The sequence below is a fragment of the Musca autumnalis genome, unplaced genomic scaffold (genome assembly GCF_047663935.1).
Source record: "Musca autumnalis isolate F117 unplaced genomic scaffold, ASM4766393v1 scaffold_4, whole genome shotgun sequence".
NCBI classification, from domain to species: domain Eukaryota; kingdom Metazoa; phylum Arthropoda; class Insecta; order Diptera; family Muscidae; genus Musca; species Musca autumnalis.
Window position 1 is genome coordinate 218,219,014 of NW_027411977.1, and position 24,855 is coordinate 218,243,868.

Sequence of the window (24,855 nt, forward strand, 5' to 3'; positions counted from 1 at the left end):
AAAACAAAAAATAAACAAAATAATTAATATTACTGCCAGTAGCACTACAATTTCTATAATAATTATTTTATTAATTCTGATTCCTATATTTTTTAAAAGAAAAGCAACTATTCTTCATATTTCGTCGGAGCCTCAATCTAACGGAGGGGGAGTTACGATATCACCCCACCGTGTACTAATTTAACATTACATTTCTCGATATTGATTTCTGCAAACATTGCACACACGTTTCCTGTTTCAACATTGCAACCTTATTTTTTATTTTACCATTTCCTGTTTTGCAGACAAAATTATGGAAAACATAATTTTTCTTAAACACACTTTTGCTAACCAATAATTCTATGAATTAAACCATAATGTTGCAAAGAAACAGAAAACGATTAATAAGCTATTTTAATTTTCAATTCTGTTATTTACGATTAATAAGCTATTTTATTTTTCAATTCTGTTATTTACGATTAATAAGCTATTTTATTGTATTCAATTTAGTTATAAGAACGGAATGTAATTATTTACTTTTCAGTCATATTTTTGATTCGCAATAATAAAGTTATAGGTAGCAGAAGCTACGAAAAACAAAAAATAATTTTTGTTTTTTTTAATAACTCGGAAGAGTAAAACTAAAACTAATATCATCGATATCGAATTGAAAGATAATAAGAACTTGTTTGCGAATTACATTGGATGGGGGAGATGACAAGTCTGCAAAAATATTCTTCGAATACGATGGCCCTGGAAATGTGAATTTCTTGGTCAAATGGTTGAAGAAAGAATATTTTATTTAGAATTGTAGGCCTACACCTTTCTCATTATTCGTATTTGTCACAAGACTCACCTTCATTCATCATTGTTTATGGATTAAAAATACATATATATTAGCTGTATATGTCTACAACCACTCAACACATAGGCCTACCCGTGCTTCGACTAATAACCCCATTAAAATAATTATCAAAATGTTAATTTCATTATCGTTAGATTCAGTAGTTGTTGTTGTATTTTATTAAACAAATTAGTTTTGTTTTATCAACACTTCATAAAATGCTGTAATAAAGTTAGTATGATGGGCTCGGGATATTTTGCGGTATTTACATTTTATATAAAGGGTCAATAAAATTTTGATTTTTATAATTTTAATAATCGCACAGGTTGGGGTTTATGAATGAATGCTTGATTGCCACGATACCACCAGCAACAACAATTGTTTGGTTGAGGCGGAATTTCTTCTGTTATTAAATGTTGCTGTTGTTGTTTTATTAACACTTCAACGACCATTTTAGACAAGCAAATAATAGCGGCGGCAGCAGACCCAACAACTGCTACTGATATCTCATCGCAGCAGCCGCTGTTATAACAAGGCAGCTACAGCAAAAAAGTTAACAACAACAACCGCAACAAGTTGCCAATGTTTTGATTTGCTTTTAATTTTGTTTTTAAAGCTGTTTTAACAAAGAAAAATTTTACCAATTATTTGTATTTTGTTTTGAGCTTCAGTCGTTTTGCACTAATCAAACAGGAAGGATTTAAAAGCGGAAAATAATCGAAAAATATTAAAATTGAAAAAAAGTTTTTAATCGTATTTAAATTAAAATAAATAAAAAAATATTAAAAATGTGAGTGAGAAGTAATAAAAAAAATATTTGCAAAACTAAATAAATTGGGAAGAATTTTCAAAAATATGTTAAATGTTAACAAAAGTATTTAAAGGACAATGAAAACGATTTTTTAAATAAACATAGAGAGTATTTTTTAAAGTTTCAATCAACAACTGCGCTTTAAGTGATTTTAGAGAGAGACAGGTTTAAAAAACTTATAAACAAATTTTTTTCAAAAAGTGGATTTTTAAAAATATATTTAAAAAAATATTCTTTTTCCAAATTTGGATTTTTAAAGATTTTTTCACAACGTGCATTTACAAAAAATATTTTTTCAAAACTTTTTTAATATTTTTTCAAAATTTTTTTAATATTTTTTTAAAATTGAAAACGGATAATAATCGAACAAACAATTTTTTTTAAGTGGATTTTAAAAAAAAAAAATTCAAAAAATATTCTTTTTCCAAATGTGGATTTTTAAAAAAATTTTCAGAACGTGCATTTACAAAAAATATTTTTCAAAACTTATTTTAAGAATTTTTTTTTAATGTTTTTTCAAAACGTAGACTTTTTAAAATAATGTTTGTTTTTAAAGCTGTTTTAACAGAGAAAAAAAATACAAAAATTTTTTTTTTGTTTTGAGCTTCAGTCGTTTAGCACTAATCAAACAGAAAGGATTTAAAAGCGGAAATAATCGAAAAATATTAAATTTTTAAATAAGCTTAAGATTTAAAATCGTATTTAAATTCAAATAAATGAAAAATATAAAAATGTGAGTGAAATATAATAATGATAATTAATACTAAAAATTTAAAAAATTGGAAGAATTTGCAAAAAAAAAAAAATATTTTAAATATTAACAAGAATATTTTGAGGATTATTAGAGCAATGTAATTGATTCTTTTTAACTAAAGAAAGTGTTTTAAAAAAAAAACTATTCAAAACATTGATTTTTAAAGAAATTTTCCAAAAATAAACTTATTCAAACATTTTCCAAAACATAATTTACTACAAAATGGATTTTTAAAGAATTTTTAAAAAGAATATTTTTTTCTTATACAAAAAGTGGATACTTCAACATTTTTCCAAAACATAATTTACTAAAAAATGGATTTATAAAGAATTTTTTAAAAAAAATTTTTTCAAAACGCGAATTTTTTAAATATTTTTTAACAATTTTTGTGATTATTTTAGATTAAATATTTTTTTCAAACAATGATTTTTTTAGGAATTTCTTAAAAAAATGTTTTATTCAAAACGTGGATTTTATAAGAAAATAATCGAAAAATATTTAAAATAAGTTTAAGATTTTTATTCGTAGTTAAATTGAAATAAGTGAACATTTTAATTATTAACAAAAATATTTTGAGGATTATTAGCGAAATACAATTGAATCGTTTCAATTAAAGAAAGTTTTTCTTAACAAATTTATTCAAAACATGGATTCTAAAAAAAACTTATTCAAGATGTGGATTTTAAACATTTTTTCCAAAAAATGGATTTTTTAAAGATTTTTTTAAAAGAATAGTTATTTCTTCTTCAAAAAGTGGATTCGTAAACATTCTTTCCAAAACATTATTTACTAAAAAATGGATTGTTTAAAAAATTTTTCAAAAGATTTTTGTTTCAAACGCGAATTTTTTAATTTTTTTTTAAATCATTTTTTAAGAATTTTTAAAAAAAATATTTTTTTTAACCGTAGCTTTTATAAGAATTATTCAAAAAAATATATTCTTTTAAATGTGGTTTTTAAAAGAATTTTTCAAAAAAAGACATTAATAAGAAAGTGGACTTTTAAAAGAATTTTTTAAATCATTTTGTCTAAGGCATAGTATACAAAACGTGTGTATTTGGATTTTTTAAAGAATTTTTCAAAAGAATATTTTTTTCTTATTCAAAAAGTGGTTCCTTAAACAATTTTTCCAAACAAAATTTACTAAAAAAAATGGATTTTTAAAGAATTTTTCAAAAAAATTTTTCAAAACGCGAATTAAAAAAAAAAAATAAAAAAACATTTTTTAAAGAATTTTAAAAAAAAAATTAAAAATGTGGATTTTTAAAAGAATTTTTTAAATCATTTTGTCTTAAACATAATATACAAAACGTGTGTATTTGTTTTTTTTTTTTAAATCGTGGATAATTTAAGAGTTCCTCCAACATTATTTTTTTTACAACGAGGATTCCTTAAAGATTTTTTTTCCCAAAAAAGAATTTATTCAAAAACTGAATTTTTAAATTTTGTTTTAAATCCTTGAAATTTCAAAGATTTTTTTCTAAGAACAAAAAGATTCAAAAATTGGATTTTTTAAAGTATTTATCAGAAAAATATTTTTTAAAAACGTGAATTTTATAAAGAATTTGTTCAAAAAGTATTTTTTCAAAACGTGAATTTGTTTAAGAATTTTTTGAATGAAATAATGAAATTTTTAAAAACTAAACTAAAGAATTTAAAAAAAATATTTTTTTAATGTGGATTTTTTGCAGAATTTTTTAAAAAATATTTTTTCAAAACATGGTCTATTTAAAGATTTTTTCCCAAAAAACGAAAAATTCAAAACGTGTTTTTTCAAAGAATTTTTTCCAAAAACGATTTTTTCAAAAAGTTAATTCCTTTTAAAGAATTTAAAAAATTAATGCATTTTTAAAGATTTTTTTTTTTCCAAAAACTAATTTATTCAAAACGTGGAATTGTAAAGAATTTTTTACAAAAAATTAACTTTCAAGACGTGGATTTTTATACCATTTTTTTCAAAACACGGATTTTTAAATGATATTTTTTTAAAACATGGGTTTTTGAATGTTTTTTTTTTTTTAAATGATTTTTTCAAAACAATTCTTTAAAAAATCTCGGTTTTGAAAAAAAAACAGAATTTCTTCCAGACAGAATTTTTCAAAATGTGGTTTTTCTAAAGACTTTTTTCAAAACGTGGAATTTTTAAAGAATTTTTTTCCAAAAAAGAATTTATTCAAAACGTGAATTTTTTAAAGATTTTTTCAAAAGAGAATTCATTTAAAACTTGGACTTTTTAAAGACTTTTCGCCAAAAAGGAAATTTATTTTTAAAAAAACTATTTAATTTTTTTTAAACTAGAATTTTTTAAACAATTTTTCAAAATGTGAATTTTTTAAAGAATTTTTCAAAAAATATTGTTTCCAAACGTTTCTAAAAACGAATTTATTCAAAACTTGGATTCTCTTAATAGAATTTTTCAAAAAAATATTCATAACGACGATTTTTTGAAGAATTTTGTCCAAAAAAATTGTACAAAATGTGAATTTTTTAAAAACTAATTTATTAAAAAGTGAATTCTTTTTAAAGAATTTAAAAAAAATGTTAACGTGGATTTTTTAAAGAATTTAAAAAAAACACAATCTTTTAAGCCGTGGATCTTTTCAAAGAAAGTGTGGATTTTTAAATGATTTTCTTCAAAACATGGACTTTTAAATGATTTTTTTGAAACACGGATTTTAAATGATTTTTTCAAAACATGGATTTTTAATGTTTTTTCTAAATATGGATTTTTAAATCATTTTTTATCTCAAACGAAATTCTTTAAAAAAAAAACACGATATGAAAAAAAATTCTTCCCGAAAGAATTTTTCAAACCATATTTTTCAGAACTTTTTTCAACACAGAATTCATTCAAATCGTGAATTTTTTTAACAAATTTTTCAAAAGAGAATTCATTTAAAACTTTTTTTAAATATTTTTTTTTTTTCAAAAGTGAATTTATTCAAAAGGTGGATTAAAGATTATTTCCAAAAAAGTATTCAAAACGACTATTTTTTTTAATTTTTTTTTTTTTAATATTCTTAACGATGATTTTTTGAAGATTTAATAAAAATTATACAAAATATAGACTTTTAAAAAAAGATATTCGAAACCTGAATTTTTAAAAAAAATATTTTTTAACGTGGTCTTTTTAAAGAATTTAAAAAATATTTTTTTTAAAGAATTTTTGAAAAAATATTTTTTTTTTCAAAACATGTATTTGAAAATGAAATTTTCAAAAAAAAAATTTTCAAAACATCCCAGCAAAAATTCGGATCCGTTAGTCATTATGTAACCCATTACAAAGTAATGTAAACAAAAATAACTACTTACATATATGTATTATACTTCTTACTAAGATATGAGTACGGTGGCACAGAGCGTGTGTGTCCGACTACAAATTAGAGGATTGTGTGTTGAACGCTCACCGCCGGCCGAGTACTTTTTTAAAAACAAAGAACGGTTAATGGCGTTTTTGTAAGTATGTAAGTAGTTATTTTTGTTTACATTACTTTGTAATGGGTTACATAATGACTAACGGATCCGAATTTTTGCTGGGATGTTTTGAATTTTTTTTGAAAATTTCATTTTCAAATTCATGTTTTGAAAAAAAAATATTTTTTCAAAAATTCTTTAAAAAAAAATATTTTTTAAATTCTTTAAAAAGACCACGTTAAAAAATATTTTTTTTAAAAATTCAGGTTTCGATTATCTTTTTTTAAAAAGTCTACATTTTGTATAATTTTTATTAAATCTTCAAATACGTGCAAGCAACCCTTAATGTTCGTGTGCGTGGCCTAGTGTGTAGTGTGTTCAGCTACAAATCAGAAGTTGGCAAGATGAAATCCAGCAGGGGGCGAAATAAAAACATAAAATAAACAAGTAAGAACAGACTATAGTCGGACGGGGCCGACCATGTGATACCCTATACCACTAAACGCGTCTTCTTGGGATAAAGTTATAAGATGTGCATTAGAAATTTTACCAATTTTCACACAAAAGTTTTGATCAATTTAACCCGCTAAATATTATCCGATCATACCGTTGTCTTGCACGCTACTTCTTCATCTCAAACCAAAACTACGTTTAAAATTTCGCGCCGATCGGACTATTATTGCGACCTACAGAGCGGCTACAAAATCGAGCAAAAATTTTGTTTTTGGTCCATTTCATCCCTTTAACATTTCACGATCATCGCCAAAAACTAATCAGTTCTATTCTGGTCCAAACCCGACCTCCATACTAAATTTCGTGACAATCGGTCCATAATTGCGGCCTCTAGCTTGATTACAATTTTTAATGGACGGACAGACGGACTGACGGACGGACGGACACACATCGCTAAATCGCTTTATCTCGTCGAGATATGAAGTTTGGTATACCACATGAGGGGTCTACGGCGAATATTTCGCGGCGTTACATGAATTTTTGGGAAAACAAACTTATTATACCCTTTTCCACATTGTGGTATAGGGTATAAAAATATGAAGTGTGTTGAAATTTAAAACAAGTTCCACCTCAACTGTTCTAAAAATAGAAATTTTTTATAGCATATATGTATGAAGCTTATTTTTCAACTTCCAGTGGCCATTAGGGATATAACTTTTTGCACTTTTTTGCAAATATCAAAAATACCACCACATAGCCGTGTAGAGCATGAAAAACTATTATGAAATGTGGTGTCAATTTTTCTCTACCGCGAAAAAAGTTTCCGCACCAAATCCATTGAAGTTCTGTAATGCCTTTTTTAATTTTATCTGTGATAACAACATATTTGCTTTTCATTAAAATTTTTATTTTTTTGTAATCTAATTTAAAATCATTATCAAAGCGTTCTGGACCAATTTCTTCTCAAATCGCGCCATTTCGGACCATATTAAGATTTTTTGACCCTATTGCAATTTTTGGTTTTTCTTTATAAACTCGTGAATTTTATGTTTATATTTTTTTAACCTATCGGACAAGAAAAAATGGAGTCATTTGCAACTAATTCGCGAAAGTTACAGGCTGTTTTTGTTGACTTTGCCTGTGAGAATTGTTTTTTTTTTTTCTATAAATATTTATTCAAACAAAGCAAATTTAAAATTATAAGTAGAAAAAGCATCAAAAGGGTTTTAGTAATCAAAGTTGGTGCGGAGACTTTTTTCACCGAATCCAACATAAAAACGCGTTTTCATTATTAGGACAAAATTCCCCACATGGTACTGGTGTTGTATTTTTGTAGAAAACAAATACGAGTCTCACAAGCAAAGTCAATTAAAACAGCCTGTAACTTTCGCGAATTCGTTGCAAATGACCCCATATTCCCTGGCCCGATAGGTGAAAAAAATAGAAACATAAAATTCACGAGTTTATAAAGAAAAACCAAAAATTGCAATAGTGTCAAAAAATCCTAATGTGGTCCGAAATGGCGCGATTTGAGAAGAAATTGGTCCAGAACGCTTTGATAATGATTTTAAATTAGATTACAAAAAAATAAAAAATTTAAGGAAAAGCAAATATGTTGTTATGACAGATAAAATTAAAAAATGCCTTACAGAACTTCAATGCATTTGGTGCGGAAACTTTTTTCGCGATAGAGAAAAATTGACACCGTGTTTTATAATAGTTTTCCATGCTCTACACGGCTATGTGGTGGTATTTTTTTGGTTATAGCCCTAGTGGCCATAGAATAACTAGTTATTCCAGTAGTCATAGAATAACTAGTAATTCAGTGCGACATGCCCTTGTTAAAATAATGAGTTAGTAGGGGGATTTGTAAGTAGTTACGGCTGCCACAAATCCCCTTTAAACCCCATTATTTTGGGAGGATTATTTTTGCTGGGATGATCTTTAAATATTTTTTTTCTACTAGCGAATTTATTCAAAACGTGGATTCTTTTTAAAAAAATTTAAAAAACTCAAAACCTGTTTTTTTTACAAACGTGTTCGAAACGTGATTTTTTATAGAATTTTTATAAAAATATTTTTCAAAACTTGAATTTTTTAAAGAATTTTTCAAAATATGCTTTAAAAAATCGACGTTTTGATAAAAATATTTTTTGATAAATCTCTTTTTGAAAAATTTTGTTCAAAAAATTACGTTTTTAAATTAAAAAAAATCCAAACGTTAATTTTTTAAAGAATTGTTTAAAAAATATTTTTTGAAAACGTTAATTTTTTAAAGAATTTGTCAAAAACTATTTTTTCAAAAGATGGATTTTTGAAAGAAAATTTTTTAAGAACTTTTGCAAAAAAATATTTTTCCAAAACATTTTTTTTTAAATATTTTTTTCTAAAAACGAATTTATTCAAAACGTAGATAAAGAATTAAAAAAACGTGCTTTAAATCAATAAATGTTCGAAACGTGAATTTTTTAAAGAATTTTTGAAAAATATTTTCCAAAAAATGTTTTTTAAAAACGTGATTTAAAATTTAAAAAAATCCAAACGTAAATTTTATAAAGAATTTTTTAAAAATTATTTTTCAAAACGTAAATTGTTTAAAGAATTTATTAAAAATATACTTTTTTAACGTGGATTTGTAAAAGAAAATGTTCTTTTAGAACTTTTTCAAAAAATATTTTTTAAACATGATTTCTTAAATATTTTTTTAAAAGCAAATTCATTCAAAGCGTGGATACTTTTAAAGAATTAAAAAATCAAAACGTTATTTTTTAAAAAGAAAATCCAAACTTGATTTTTTTAAATAAATTTTAGAAAAAAATTTAAAAAGAACTTTTCAAAAAGTGTTTTCTAAAAACGTGATTTTTTTTTAAATTCCAAACGATAATTTTATAAAGAATTTTTTAAAAAAATATTTTTTCAAAACCGAATTTCTTAAAGAAAAAAGCAGATTTCTAAGAATTTTTTCAACATTATTTTTCGAACACGTTTTTTAAGGATTTTACTAAAAACGAATTTGTACAAAATGTGGGTTCGTTTTTAAGAATTAAAAAAAAATAAAAACGTTATTTTAAAAAAAATCGAAACTTGAATTTTTAAGAAGACGTGGATTTTTAAAGAAAACGTGGATTTTTAAAACATGAATCTTTTAAAGAAAACGTGTAGTTTTAAAGAACTTTTCAAAAACTACTTTCTTTCAAAACATGAAGTTTCAAAGAAAACATGGAGTTTAAAAAAAAATAAAAGAATATTTTTCAAAACATGTAGTGTTAAATAAAACATGGAGTTTTTAAAGAATTTTTCAAAAAAAATATATTTTTAAACATGAAACTTTAAACAAAACTTGGAGTTTAAAAAATTCAACAAATATTTATTCAAAACATGAATTGTTAAAGGAAAACTTTGAAGAATGTTTTAAAAAAATATATTATTCAAAACACATTTTTTAAAGAAAACATGGATATTTTAAAGATTTTTTTAATATGTTTTTTAAAACATGGATTTTTAAAGAAAACTTCGATTTTTTATATGTTTCTCAAAATATGGATTGGGTTTTGTAAAAAAAAAATTTATAGAGTTTTTGTTTTGCAAAAAAATATGTTATTCAATACATGGGTTTCAAAGAATTTTTTGAAAAATATGTTTTTCAAAACATGATTTTTTTTAAAGATTTTTCCACACAAAAGAATTTCTTCATTCAAAACTTGGATTTTTTAAAGAATTTTTTCGAAAAAGTTTTTTTCCCTAAACCTGGAGTTTTTCAAAAAAAATATTTTTTGTTTTTCAAAATAGTCAGGCTTAATCCCATAGTCGTTGTTTTAATATTTTATTAAAACAACTTTAATTTATTAGTGGGAAAAAATTGGCGATGTTTACCAAGGGGTAAGGCAGGGAATACTATAGTTTCAGATCTCGCCACAGATCTTCATCAGTTCCCTTATTTTCTTGTTTTTCAACAAGAAACTTTTTATACCCAAGTGTCAATTGCTAGCTCAAATAGATACGTGCGCAAAGAAACACTCTGATCGAGAATTTCTTTGGCACTACCTAAACTCTAGCAACTTCACTTGCAAACAAATCCAAATTTTTCCCACTGCTATGCGTTCGTCGATTCTCGACAAAATAGAAGTCGTCATCCCCAACCAAAAACGCCAACCCTCCTAAAAAATATTTTTTTCAAAACGTGGATTTTTAAAAGATTTTTTCCAAAAAAAAAAAAAAAATATTTTGTTAAAAAAGAAAACCGGTAAGTCTTCTTACAGAAAGCCGATATGTCTTCTTATAGAAGGCCGGTAGGTCTTCTTATAGAAGGCCGGTAGGTCTTCTTATAGAAGGCCGGTAGGTCTTCTTGTAGAAGGCCGGTAGGTCTTCTATAACTAGACCCATAATTTTTCTTATTTTTTAAGAATCCTTTAGGCGTAGTTTTTGAAAGAATGTTTCTTTAAGGACCCCTATCTCAATGACCTGCTGCACTTGGTATTGGTTGTTGTTACGAATGTCTGTCCCCCAAACGGGGAAAATTCTTCGAATTTTTCCACAGCTAATTACAATATCAATAAAAATCAAATGATCAACTCATACGAAGCCAATGAACCTCATATCACCCTCACATAAATTAATTGACAAAATATTCCCACTGCAGTATGTGAAACTAAGGTAATTTTATTAATATAGGCAAATAAATTACTTAGCGTCTAAGTAATTCTATTCCCCTTTTGTCAGTTTGAATATGCCAATTATATAATTTACAAATTGTTAAAAGCAACGTCAAACATGTGCAGTTTTAGTTCGTATCAATTTCAAATCATTTAAGTGCACGTTTTGTTTGTTTGTCTTCGTCTCTCAGTTAAACTTTTTTCTTACAATAATTTAAACAATTTTATTAAATTAATTAAAATTGTGATTTTGTGTAAATTTAGCAAAAAACGTGCAGTAAATTTAAATACTGCAACATGGACCGAAGAAAGGAAACGTGCAGCATTTATGGGTATTTATAAAAAACTTCTTACAATCAATTTGTTATCACTTAACAATAGCTATAAACTACCCACTAGTGAATGGAACTAGCTATGATCTAGAAATACAAGCCAAAAAACGGCGATTTTTTAAAGAAGATTTTTCCAAGAGCAAAACTTGGATTTTTTAAAATTTGTTTTCAAGCCCTAAATGTAATTTTTTTACGAATTTTTTTCAAATACCAAACTTTTTTTATAAAATTTTTTTCAACCACCAAACGTTGATTTTTTACGGTTCTTTTAACGAACAAACGTGGATTTTTAATAGAATTTTTTTCAACGACAAAAACGTGGATATTTTAAAATAAAATCTTTTTTAACGTTCAAACATGGATTTTTTAAAGAATATTTTTTTTCACAGGCCAAACTTGGATTTTTTTAAAGATTTTTTTAAACCAAAAGTAACGTACACGTTTGATTTAAAAAAATCTTTAAATTTTTTTCCAACAACCAAACGTGGATTTTTTAAATAATTTTTTCAACGACCTAACGTCAATTTTGTAAATATTTTAGTTCAGCGTCCAAACATGGTTTGTTTAAGAATTTTTTTCAATGACCAAAGGTGAATTTTTTAAAGATTTTTTTTCAACGGCCAATCGTGGATTTTATTAAGAATTTTATCAACAACTAAACATGGATTTTTAAAGATTTTTTTTTTCAACGAACAACCGTGGATTTTTGAAAAAATTTTTTCAACGACAAAAACTTGGATTTTTTAGAATAAATTTAAAGATTTTTTTTCAACAACCAAACGTGGATTTTTTAAATAATTTTTTTAACGACCAAACGTAAATTTTTAAATTTTTTATTTCAACGTCCAAACGATGATTTGTTTAAGAATTTTTTTCAATGACCAAAGGTGAATTTTTTAAAGATTTTTTTTCAACGGCCAATCGTGGATATTTAAAAAATTTTATCAACGACGCAACGTGGATTTTTAAAGTATTTTTTTTTTCAACGAAAAAACGTGGATTTTTAATGAATTTTTTTCAACGACAAAAAACGTAATTTTTTTTAAAATAAATTTTTCTCAATGGCCAAACTTGAGTTTTTAAAGAATTTGTTCAACAACCAAACGTGGATTTTTAAAGAATTGTTTTGTCAACGGCCAAACTTGAATTTGTTGTGGATTTTTTTTTTTTCAACGGCGAAACTTGGATGTGGAAAAATCTAAGTCCAACCGTCCAAGCATGGTTTTTTTAAAGATTTTTTTTCGTCAACGTCCAAACGCGGCTTTTTTAAAGGATTTTTTCAACGGCCAAATAAAGAATTTTTCAACAACCAAACGAGGATTTTTTTAAAGAATTTTTTCAACGTCCAAACGTTGATTTTTTGAAGAAATTTTTTCAAAGACCAAATCTGAATTTTTAATGAATTTTTTTCAAGGATTTTTCAACGACCAAACGTGGATTTTTTAATCATTTTTTGAACGATCAAACGTGATTATTTTAAAGAATTTTTTCAACGACCAAACGTAGATATTTTAAAATTTTTGTCAACGAAAAACCTAAGATTTTTTTCAACGACCAAAAGATTTTTTTTTTGTATTTTTTAAAGAATTTTTTCAAGGACCAACAAATCGTAGATTTTTTACCGAATTCTTTCAAAGGCCAACAAATCGTGGATTTTTTAACTATTTTTTCAGAGGGAAATGGAATGTTTAACGTTTTTTTTTAACGCCAACAAGTCGTGGATTTTTTAACGTTTTTTTAATGCGAACAAGTCGTGGATTTTTTTAACGTTTTTTTAACAATTTTTTTTTTCAAGGACCAAACCTCTACAGTTTTTATGTTACCTATAGAAGGCCACAAGATGTCTTCAGTTGCTTATAAAGGACTTCTAGAGACCTTCCATAAACTATAGAAGACCACAAGATGTCGTCGGTTTCCTATACAGGACCTCCAGAGATCTTATGTTAACTAAAGAAGACTACAAGAGGCCTTCGGTTGCCTATAGGAGAACACAAGAAGTCATATGTTGCCTATAGAGATCTTTAGAAGTCTTCTGTAACCTATAGAGGACCACAAGAGGTCTTCGGTTCCTTTTGGAGGTCTAACGTTACCTATGGGAACCTCTAGAGGTGTTATGTAGCCTATAGAGGTCCCTAGAGGTCTTCTGTTACCTATAGAAGACCTTTAGAGGTCTTATGTTGCCTATAAAGACCTTTAGAAGACAAGAAGCTTTCTGTTGTCTACAGAGACCTCTAGAAGTACTTTGTTACCCATAGAAGACCACAAGAGGTCTTCGGTTGCCTCTGGAGATCTTTACAGACAACAAAATGTTTCCTGTTGCCTATAGAAGATCATAAGAGGTGTTCTGTATTCTATGGAGACCTCTAGAGGTCTTCAGATGTCTCTGGAAGGCCATAAAAGTTATTATGTGGTCTAAAGAGGCCTCTACGGGTCTTCTGTTGCCCATATAGACCTTTCGAGGTCTATTGTTGTCTATAGAAGACCACAAGAGGACTGCTGGTGCCTACAAACACATCTAGAGTTCTTCTGTTGTGTATAGAAGACCACAAGAAGTCTTCTATTGTCTATAGAAAACCACAAAAGGTCTTCTGTTGCCTATAGAGACCTCTAAAGATATTCTGTTTTCCATAGAAGATCACAAGAGGTCTTCTATTGTCAATGGAAAACTAAAATAGGGTTTCTGTTCCCTATAGAGATCTTCAGTTACCTACAGAAGGTCACAAAAGGATTTATGTTGCCTATACAGACTTCAAGAGGTATTCTGTTGTCTATAGAAGACCCTAAGAGTTCTTCTGCTCGCTATAGAAAACCTCTTAAGGTCTTATGTGGTCTCTAGAGACATCTAGAAATTATCTACTGCCTATGGGCGCTTCTAGAAGAATTGTGTTGCTTACCACAAGAATCCTTCTGTTGCTTAAAGAAGACCACAAAACGTTTTCGATTGAATATATAAGACCACAACAAGTCTTCTTTTCTTTTTGGAACCTCAGGAGGTCTTTCGTTCTTATAGAAGACCAAAACAGTTCTTCTATTGTCCGTTCTAAAGGTTGTCTTTGTCTGTTGCATATATAAGGCCACAATATGTCCTCTTTTATCTTTAGAGACATCTAGAGGCCTTCTGTTACCCATAAAAGAGGTCTTCTTTTGCGTATAGAAGACACCAAAAACATTTTCTGTTTCCTACAATAGACGACAAGAGATCTTACGTTGCCAATAGAAGACCATACGAGGTGTTCTGTAGTCTATAGCGACCTCAAGACGTCTTTTGTGGCCTATAGAAGTCCACCAAATGACTTTTGTGATATAAAGAGACCTCTAGAGGTCTTATGTTGCCTATGAAAGATCACAAGATGTCTTTTGTTGTCTGTAGAAGATCACACAAGGCTTTCAGTGATCTAAGGATACCTCTAGAGGTACTTTGTTACCTATAGAACTCTTTAGAGGTTTTTTGTTGCCTAAAGAAGACTGCAAGAGGCCTTTTGTTGTATATCGAAGACCTCTAAAGGTCTTCTACTGCCCACACAGATCTCTAGAGGTCTTTAGTTGCTATAGAGACCTCTAGAGGTTTTTAGTTACCTATAAAAGTCCACAAAGTGTCTTCTATGATATACAGAGACCTCTAGAGGTCTTCTGTTTCCTATAAAAGACCACAAGAGGTCTTTTGTTGCCCGTAGAAGACGGCAAGATGTCGGCTCTGGTCTATAGGGATCTATGGAGTTCTTCAGTTGCCTAAAAAGAACTCAATAGGTGTTCTGTGGTCGAAAAAGGCTACTAGAAGTGTTCAGTTGCCTATAGAGACCTCTAGAGAGGTCTTCTGTTGTATATCGAAGGCCTCTAAAGGTCCTCTATTACCTACAGAGGCCTCTAGAGGTATATAGTTGCTATAGAGACCTCTAGAGGTTTTTAGTTACCCATAAAATTCCACAATGCTTCGTCTATGATATACAGAGACCTCTAGACGTCTTCTATTTTCTATAAAAGACCACAAGAAGTCTTTTATTGCCCGTAGAAGACCACAAAATGTCTGCTGTGTTCTATAGGGATCTATGAAGTTCTTCAGTTGGATATAAAAGGCCTCAATAGGTTTTCTGTGGTCGAAAAAGGCCACTAGAAGTTTTCTGTTGCTTATAGAGACATATAGATGTCTTTAGTTGTGTATAGATTTCCACAAAAGGTCTTCTATGGTCCAAAGAGACATCCAGAGGTGTTCTTTTGCCTATAGAAGACAATAAGATGTGTTCTGTTGCTTGTAGTAGACCACAAAAGGTCTTATGTTGCCTATAGAGACCTCTAGATGTCTTTGGTTGTGAATAGAAGTCCACAAACGCTCTTCTATGGCCTAAAGAGCTTAAAGACCACATTTGTTATTGTAGAGGTATCTTGTTGCCTAAAGAGACTGGTCTACAGAGATCTCTAAAGGTCTTCTGTTGCCTACAGAACACACCAAGAAGACCTCTGTTGTCTATAGAATAACTTTTAAAGTCTTCTGTTGTCTATATAGACCTCTATAGGTTTTCTGTTAAGTATAGAAAACAACAAGAGGTTTTCCGTTGTCCATTGAAGATCACAAGAGGACTTATGTGTCTACTGATACTTCCAGAGGTCTTCTGTTGCCTACAGAAGACACCAAGAGGCTCTCTGTTGCCTATAGAATGACTTGTAAGGTCTTCTGTTGCCTATAAAGACCTCTATAGGTTTTCTGTTAAGTATAGAAAACAACAAGAGGTATTCCGTTGTCCACAGAAGATCACTTATGTGTCGACTGATACCTCTAGAGGTCTTCTGTTGCCTACAGAAGACACCAAGAGGCCCTCGGGTGTATATAGAATAACTTTTAAAGTCTTCTGTTGTGTATATAGACCTCTATAGGTTTTCTGTTAAGTATAGAAAAAAACAAGAGGTCTTCCGTTGTCCATAGAAGATCACAAGAGGACTTATGTGTCTACTGATACTTCTAGAGGTCTTCTGTTGCCATATAAGACGATTAGAAGTATTATTTTGCTTATAGCAGACTACAAGATGTCTTCTGCAGCCTACAGGGACCCCTAGAAGTCTTCTGTTGCCGACGAAAGACCACAAGAGGTCTTCTGTTGCCTCTAGACCTCACAAGAGTTTTGTTGCCTATAGAGACATTTGGAGGCCTTCTGTTACCTATAGCAGATCACAAGAGGTCTCCTGTGGCCTATAAAAACCACAATAGATCTTCAGTTGCCTATAAAAGACTACTAGATGTTTTCTGTTGAGTATAGGAAACCACAAGAAGTTTTCCGTTGTATATAGAATACCACAAGTGGACGTTTGGGGTTTTTAGATAACTCTAGAGATGTTCTGTTGGTTACAGAGACCTCTAGAGGCCTTATGTTGGTAACAGAGACCTTTAGAGGTCTTCTGCTGCCTGCGGAGGATCACAAAAGTCTTCTGTTGCGTATAAAAGAAAACAAGTGGACTTATTTTATCTATAGAGACGTCTAGAGGTCTTTCGTTTTCTACAGAAGGCGCCAAAAGGCCACAGAAAGCGCACTGCCTACAAAAGATCACCACAGTTCGTTTAAGTCTGTAGAGACCTCTAAAAGTCTTATGTTGGTTACAGAGACCTCTAGAGGTATTCTGTTGTCTACGGAAAGTCTTTTGTTCCGTATAGAAGAAAACAAGTGAACTTATTTTTCTATGCAGACGTCTAGACGTCTTCCGTTTTCGACGACAAGAGACCATCTGGTACCTACAGAAAACCGCATGAGGTCTTCTGCTGCCTGAAAAAGACCACCTTAGTTCGTTTGTAGTCTTTAGAGACCTATAGAAATCTTCAGGCCATCTGGTGGCTACAGAAAACCGCACGTGGTTTTCTGCTGCCTACAAAAGACCACCAAAGTTCGTTTGTGGTCTGTAGAGACCTCTAGAGATCTTCTGTTGCCTATAGACTACCACAAGAGACCTTCTGTAGCCTTTAGAAGACTTTAAGATGCCGAGTTTATACAGAAAACCTCCAGATGTCTTCTGTTCGTAGAGAACCTTAAGATGTCTTCTGCCCATAGAAGACCTCAAGAGGTTTTTTGTCCTTAGAAAATCTTGAGAGATTTTTTCTTTACATAGAAGGTCGAATATCTTTACATAGAAGATCTTCTGTCCATAAAAAACCTCTAGAGGTTTTCAGTCTATAGGAGACTTTAAGAGGGTTTCTGTCTATACCAGATCTCAGGAGTCTTCTGTCCATAGATTATCTCAAGAGGTGGTCTGTCCATAGAAAACATCAAGAGATCTGTTGTCCATAGAAGACATCGAGAGATTTTCTGTCTATCGAAGACCACAAGAAGTTTTCTTTCCATAAAATACCTCGAGAGATCTTATGTCTTTAGAAGACATCAAGAGGTCACCTTTCCATAGAAAGCATTGGGTCTATTCAATGGTTAAAGAGGTCGCTTGTTCCTCATAAACGACCTCAAGATGTCTCCTGTATCTAGAAGACTCTTGAGGTCTTCGTATGTCTTTAAAAAGACATCCTGATAGTTTCGTTGTTAGTAACATGACTCTAGTCGTCACTTCAGAACGTGTGTATGGAAATTGACCTTAAACTTCTCTGTCATGTTTCATTTCAGCGACAAACTAAACGATTTCCACTTACAAAACGAAACTCCCAATCCAAAAGGTGGAGTTATTATCAAGACTATTACAATGACAATCAACGCTGTTGCTGTTGGTTGTACAATTAAAAAATGCCAAGGTTAAACGTGAATCTGGAAACAAATGTAACTAAGAACAAAAAAACATCAGCAGCTTTAGTAGAAATCGAAAAAAAAACTCATTACCAAGAACATGAGGAAGATAATATCAGTTAGATACAGCCAATGCGACCGCCCCTTATATGACTACTTTGAATAGTAATTATGTATCTATGTTTTCTAATGAGAGAAGATTAATTTCCGATATTTAGCAGGTAATTGAAGAGATGCGAGATACAATAGATAGGAGAACAAAAATGAAACTTTGAGTCATATTTAAAGATAATGAAGATGAATGGGTGGTAATAATTGCAATTTCTAACACTTCAAATTCCTCTACAGGTTCTATTAGGTTTCCCCAAACATCTAAAATGAAAACATATGACAGCCGCACCTCTTCGTTAGGCCGTTCTTTGTTAATCCATTTGTTTGTTATTATTTGTTAGAATCATTAAGTTTTAAATTAGACCAGACTAAACACATTTTTTAACAGCTGTTTGTCATAAATTAGAATTGTTGACTGATAAAATTTCGTCAATATTAAATTGTTTATATTTTTGGTGGTACTGCAAATAAATGCAGGTTAATAACCGCATTAGATATGACTTTAGACAAAACGATAAAATTCAATCTCTCTATAGGGGTGAGTATTGCGAAAAGACTTGTTTTGGGCGATCGAAAACGGCAAAGTGCGAAAATGAGTTTAAATTAATATTTTTCGGCTGATACTATTTTATAAGAAATTTTTATGCATAAATTAGCAACGGGCCATGTATATTTAGGGATATTAAGGATTTTTTCAACCCACGGGAATGACATAGACTCACGGAAATGATATTTAAATATTTAGTTTTGTAAGATTCATTTGTGCTGCCATAAGGGACAAGGGAGACTTCTCTCATATCAATGAGTGCACCCCGATTCATTTTAGCTCAATGATATGGGACCTACAGTTTATCACCGAGTCCGAACGGTGTGTCTAAGACACCACTTTTTTAGAGAAGTTTTACATTGCTGAAATACTCAGGAAATGTCGCCAACATTACTGAAGGGTATTTTTCCATCCTTCAAAAATGTTTTGATGTTGCCTGGGCGGAGAATCGAACCCACGAACTTCAGCGTTCAAATCGGGTGTGCATACCATTATACCACGGTATTTATGAGGCTAATTTTGAGGTCGTGGTCTTTTTAGCCACTCGAACCATGCATCTTAGATCCTTGAAGACGTGAACCGTAACGGACCTAAAGAAGTTTTCTGCTGTCTACAGATGTTATGTTGCCTTTAGAGCACAATCGGAGATCTTGCGTTGTTCAGAGAAGACGTAAAGCGGTCTTTCGTTTTATAGAGAAAACTACAATAGGTTTTCATTTGTCTTTAGGAGACCTCAAGAGGTCTTGTTTTGTCCAGAGAATACTTCAAGAGGTTTTCTGTTGTCCAGTGCCCTCCTGTTGTCGAAAGAAAACTTTTAGAGGCTTTTTGATGTCCAGATGAAAGCTCAAGAGGTCTTCTGTTGTCCAAAAAAAGACCACAAGAGATCTTCTGTTGTCCAGAATAGACATCGAAAGGCCTTCTATTATCTAGCGAAAACTCAACAGTACTTCTTGTTTTATAGGCGACCTTGAAAAGAACTCAAGTGGTCATTTGTTATCTATAGAAGGCCTCAATAATTCTTCTGGTATCACAGATCTCAAGAGGTCATTTATTGGAGACATCAATAGATCTTTTGTTTTATAGAAGACCTCACGCGTTCCTCTTTTATCCAGAGAGGACCTCAAGAGATCTTTTGATGTCAATAGAAGACATCAGTAGGTCTTCTGGATCTTCTTTTATCCAGAGAAGACCTCAGGAGGTCTTCTAGTGTCTACAGGAGACATCAGTAGTTTTTCTGTTGTTCAGAGAAGGTTTCAAAAGGACGTCTGTTCTGAGGTCTGAGGTCTGAGGGTTTATATACAATATTCTGTTATCTATAGATGAGCGCAAGAGTTATTCTATTTTATATAGAAGATGCCAAGCAATCTTCTGCTGTCTAAAAATACCTCAATAAGTCTCCTGATTAGGCCGGGTCGATTTGTATGGAAGGAAAAAAGTGATAGTGGGCGACTTGAGTTTCTGATTCTTGGGATTGTACTGAGCAAAAAAGTCCACTAGACCATATGTCTACGGTGAAAATCGAGCCCCCGGATTTTGACTTGAAGTTTTTTTCAAGGATATTTTGGCCAAACCATATCTCGGAAACTTGACCTATCCTGAAAATTTCCTTTTGCGTTCTTAGTACACTCACCAACGGCTTTCATCTCCAAAAGGAAATTTCCACCCACTGACTTTGAGTCAAATTTTGTAGCACAGTGTAATTTATCGATATTTTCCGAAAAATATGCACATTCTCGGGGCCATAACTGCCTGAAGGAGCGTTCCAATGCTCTTGCTGTGTACTAGAGAGTTCCTAATTATTGTCTTGGCTACAATTTGTGTCTTTGTGTTGGATCGAAAATCTCAGTGGTTTGCTGTTACATATATGCCAAAAAATCCAAAAAACCTTAAAAAAAAACTTCAAGTCAAAATCCGGGGGCTCGATTTTCACCGTAGACATAGGGTCTAGTGGACATTTTTGCTCAGTACAATCCCAATAATCAGAAAATCCAGGCGCCCGTGGTGGTGTTCAAATCGCCCCACCCTACTCCTGATGTACAGAGAAGGTCTTCTGTTATCTAAAGAAGACGTCAGGAGGTCGTTGTTGTCTGTAGGGGGCCTCAATAAGTCTTCTAGTTTTATAGAGGACATTTTATGTTATTCAGAAAAGACCACAAGAGGTCATTGTTATCTGCAAGAGACCTCAATAAGCTTTCTGGTTTTAAAGAAGACTTCAAAAGGTCTTCTGTTAACCAAAGAAGATGTCAAGAGGTCATTGTCTCTTGGTTTTATAGAATACCTCATCCAGAGATAACCTCAAGAGGTCTTCTGGTGCTATATAAGACCACGAGAGGTCTTTTGTTCGCCAGAGATGACCTAAAGATGCCATTTTTGGCTATATGAGACCTTAATAAGTCTTTTGGTTTTTTAGAAGACCTAAAGAGGTCTTCTTTTGTTCCGAGACCAACTCTAAAGTCTTGTGATGTCTATAAGTGACCTCAATAGGTTTACTGCTTATATAGAAGACCTCAAAAGGTGTTCTGTTATTCAGAGAATACTTTAAGAGATCATTGTTGCCTGCAGGAGACCTCAAGAGGTTTTCTGTTACCTCGATAATACCTCTAGAGGCCACTTGTTGCCTATAGGAGACCTAAAGAGGTCTTTTGATGTCTATAGAAGACCTCAATAGGTCTTCTGCTTCTATAGAAGACTTCATATCGTATTCTGTTATCCAAAGAAGACCTCAAGATATCATTGATGTCTGTTGGAGACCGCAATAGGTCTTCTGGTTTTACAGAATACATAAAGAGAAGAATTCAAGAGGTTATTTGTTGGCTATTAAATGCTCAAAATAGGCCTTCTGGTTTTAAACAAGACCTCGAAAGGACTTCTGTTATCCTCAAAAGGTTTTCTGTTATCCAATAAAGACCTCAAGAGGTCAATTGTGGGCTATAGGAGACCTCAATAGGTCGTCTGGCTTTATAGAAGACATCAAGAGGTCTTCTGTTATCCAGAGAAGTCCTCAGACAGGTAATTTGTTGCCTCTAGGAGACCTCATTAGGTCTTCTGGTTTCATAGAAGACCTATAGAAGTCTTTTGTTGTCCAGAAAAGAATACAAGAGATCTTCGGTCTTATTATTTCTTCCTCAATAGGTCTTCTATTTTTATAGAAAACCCCTAAATGTCTTCTGTTATCCAAAGAAGACCTGAGGAGATCGTTTTTTGGCTATAGGATACCTCAAGAGATCATTTGTTAGCTATAAGATATCTCAATAGGTCTTCTGGTTTTATATAAACCTAGGATCTCTTCTGTTATCCATAGAAGACCATAAGAGATCTTCTGTTGAATTTTTATTATTGATAACAAAATATTAAAAAAACGTTAGGCAAATAAATATCGAATTGTTGTCGTTGCGATAAATAAAAGAACGAAATTGATGTGTTTTATTGACTTAATTGTAAATCATAATTCATGACAAATAGGTGTCAATATTTAAAACAATGCAAAAAGAGCCGTTATTTAAGCGTGTGCATTTATTATGTTGATAAATTTATTTATTATGTTAATAATGCATTGTTTTCTCTCTTATTTAAATTAGTACTTTATTATGTATTTTTGTTGTTGTAAACTTCAAATACAGTGGCATGTGTTGCAAGTTGTCAAAATATTAAAAACATAATTGTAGTGAGTAGTTAAACAAACAATTAGCTCAAATTTTACATAAATATTGTTGAGTGTTTATTAACTGCAATTTAAAAAAAAAAAAACTTTATTGCAAACTGTATTTGACATGGTCGATGACAACAAAAACAACATGTAAAGAGGTTGACACAAAAAATATATACAGTAGTCAATAGGAGGACCCTTTAATTCAGAAAGGCTCAATAGGAGGACACTTTCTTTTAGAAAGGCTCAATAAGAGCACCCATTCTTTCAGATAGGGTCTATCGAAGCACCTTTCAGAAAGGGCCAATAGGAGCATCATTTCTATCAAAAAGTGTCAATAGGGGTACCCTTTGTTTCAAAAAAGGGTCAATAGAAATAGAAAGGGTGCTCCTTTGTTCCTATAGAATATAGAATAGGGGCACCCTTTGTTTCAAAAAAGGGTCAATAGAAATAGAAAGGGTGCTCCTTTTTTCCTATAGAATATCATAAAATATTTTCAAATATCTATTAAGGGCCTTTAAAGGTCTTCTGTTGTCTATAGAAGACCACAAAAGGTTTTCTATTGTCTATGAAAGACCTCTAAATTCTTCTGTGGTCTAAGAGACATAAAGATGCCTTCTACGGTCTGCTGCTATAGACGCATCTAGACGTATAGTGCTTACAAAATACATACAACAGGAAGCCTTCTGGATGTCTATAGAAGACCACAAGAAGTCTTCTACTCCTTATAAAAGACATCTGTAGGTCTTTCGTTACATACAGAATTCCACCAAAGGTCTTCTGTGATATAAAAAACCTCTAGAGGTTTTCTGTTACCTATAGAGACTGCTGGAGACCTTATGTTGCCTATACAAGACCACAAGTGGTTTTCGTTTGCCTATAGAAGACAATAAAAGGTCTTCTGTTATTTATAGAGAACCACAAGTGGTCTTCTGTTGCCTATAGATCTTAGTTGGCCTACGAAAGACAACAAAAGTCTTTCTGTTGCTTCACAAAAGACCACAAGAGGTCTTCTGTTGTCTAAAGCAGTTCTCTAGACGTCTTTTGCTGCCTGTAGAGACCTCTGGTCGTCTATAGAAGACATCTAGAGACATAATGTTGCCTAAAACAGGCCATAAAGGTTTTATGTTGCCTATAGAAATCTCTAGATATCTCTGTTGCCACTAAAGATTTCTAGAGACTTTCTGTTTCTTATAGAAGACCTCTAGAGGTCCTCTATTTCCTACAGAAGACCACAATAGGTCTTCTATTATCTATAGAAGCTTTTTAGATATCTTATTTTGCCAGTAGGAGCACCCTTTCTTTGAGAAAGGGTCAATAGGAGCAATCTTTCTTTGAGAAAGGGTCAATAGGAGCACCCTTTCTTTGAGAAAGGGTCAATAGGAGCACCCTTTCTTTGAGGAAGGGTCAATAGGAGCACCCTTTCTTAAAGAAAGGGTCACTAGGAGAACCCTTTCTTTCAGAAAGGGTCAATAGGAGCACCCCTTCTTTCAGAAAGGGTCAATAGGAGCACCCTTTCTTTTAGAAAGGACCAATAGTAGTCAAATGGGTCAATAGGAGCACCCTTTATTTCAAAATCGGTCAATAGGAGCACCCGTTATTTCAGAAAAGGGGCAATAGGAGCACCCGTTATTACAGAAAGGGACAATAGGAGCACCCGTTATTACAGAAAGGGACAATAGGAGCACCCGTTATTACAGAAAGGGACAATAGGAGCACCCGTTATTACAGAAAGGGACAATAGGAGCACCCTTTCTTTGAGAAAGGGTCAATGAGCACCCTTTCTTTGAGAAAGGGTCAATAGGAGCACCCTTTCTTTGAGAAAGGGTCAATAGGACCACCCTTTCTTTGAGAAAGGGTCAATAGGAGCACCCTTTCTTTGAGAAAGGGTCAATAGGAGCAATCTTTCTTTGAGAAAGGGTCAATAGGAGCACCCTTTCTTAAAGAAAGGGTCACTAGGAGAACCCTTTCTTTAAGAAAGGGTCAATAGGAGCACCCTTTCTTTGAGAAAGGGTCAATAGGAGAACCCTTTCTTTGAGAAAGGGTCAATAGGAGCACCCTTTCTTTGAGAAAGGGTAAATAGGAGCACCCTTTCTTTGAGGAAGGGTCAATAGGAGCACCCTTTCTTAAAGAAAGGGTCACTAGGAGAACCCTTTCTTTAAGAAAGGGTCAATAGGAGCACCCTTTCTTTGAGAAAGGGTCAATAGGAGAACCCTTTCTTTGAGAAAGGGTCAATAGGAGCACCCTTTCTTTGAGAAAGGGTCAATAGGAGCACCCTTTCTTTGAGAAAGGGTCAACAGGAGCACCCTTTCTTTCAGAAAAGGTCAATAGGAGCATAAATTCTTTCAGAAAGGGTCAAAGCGAGCACCCTTTCTTTCAGAAAGGGTCAAAGGGAGCACCCTATCTTTCAGAAAGGGTCAAAGGGAGCACCCTTTCTTTCAGAAAGGTTCAATAGGAGCACCCTTTCTTTCAGAAAGGGTCAATAGGAGCACCCCTTCTTTCAGAAAGGGTCAAAGGGAGCACCCTTTCTTTCAGAAAGGTTCAATAGGAGCACCCTTTCTTTCAGAAAGGGTCAATAGTGGCACCCCTTCTTTCAGAAAGG

General features: G+C 31.5%; 1 protein-coding gene across 1 annotated transcript in view; it reads left to right on the forward strand.

Moving 5' to 3' along the window:
• Positions 1-1,462: 1,462 nt before the first annotated feature.
• Positions 1,463-24,855, forward strand: part of LOC141403980 (arylsulfatase B-like) — a 42,765-nt gene continuing 19,372 nt past the window's right edge. The window contains exon 1 of the mRNA XM_073987123.1: positions 1,463-1,613. The gene's annotated coding sequence lies outside the window, so the exon portion shown is untranslated. The remainder of the gene's footprint in view (positions 1,614-24,855) is intronic.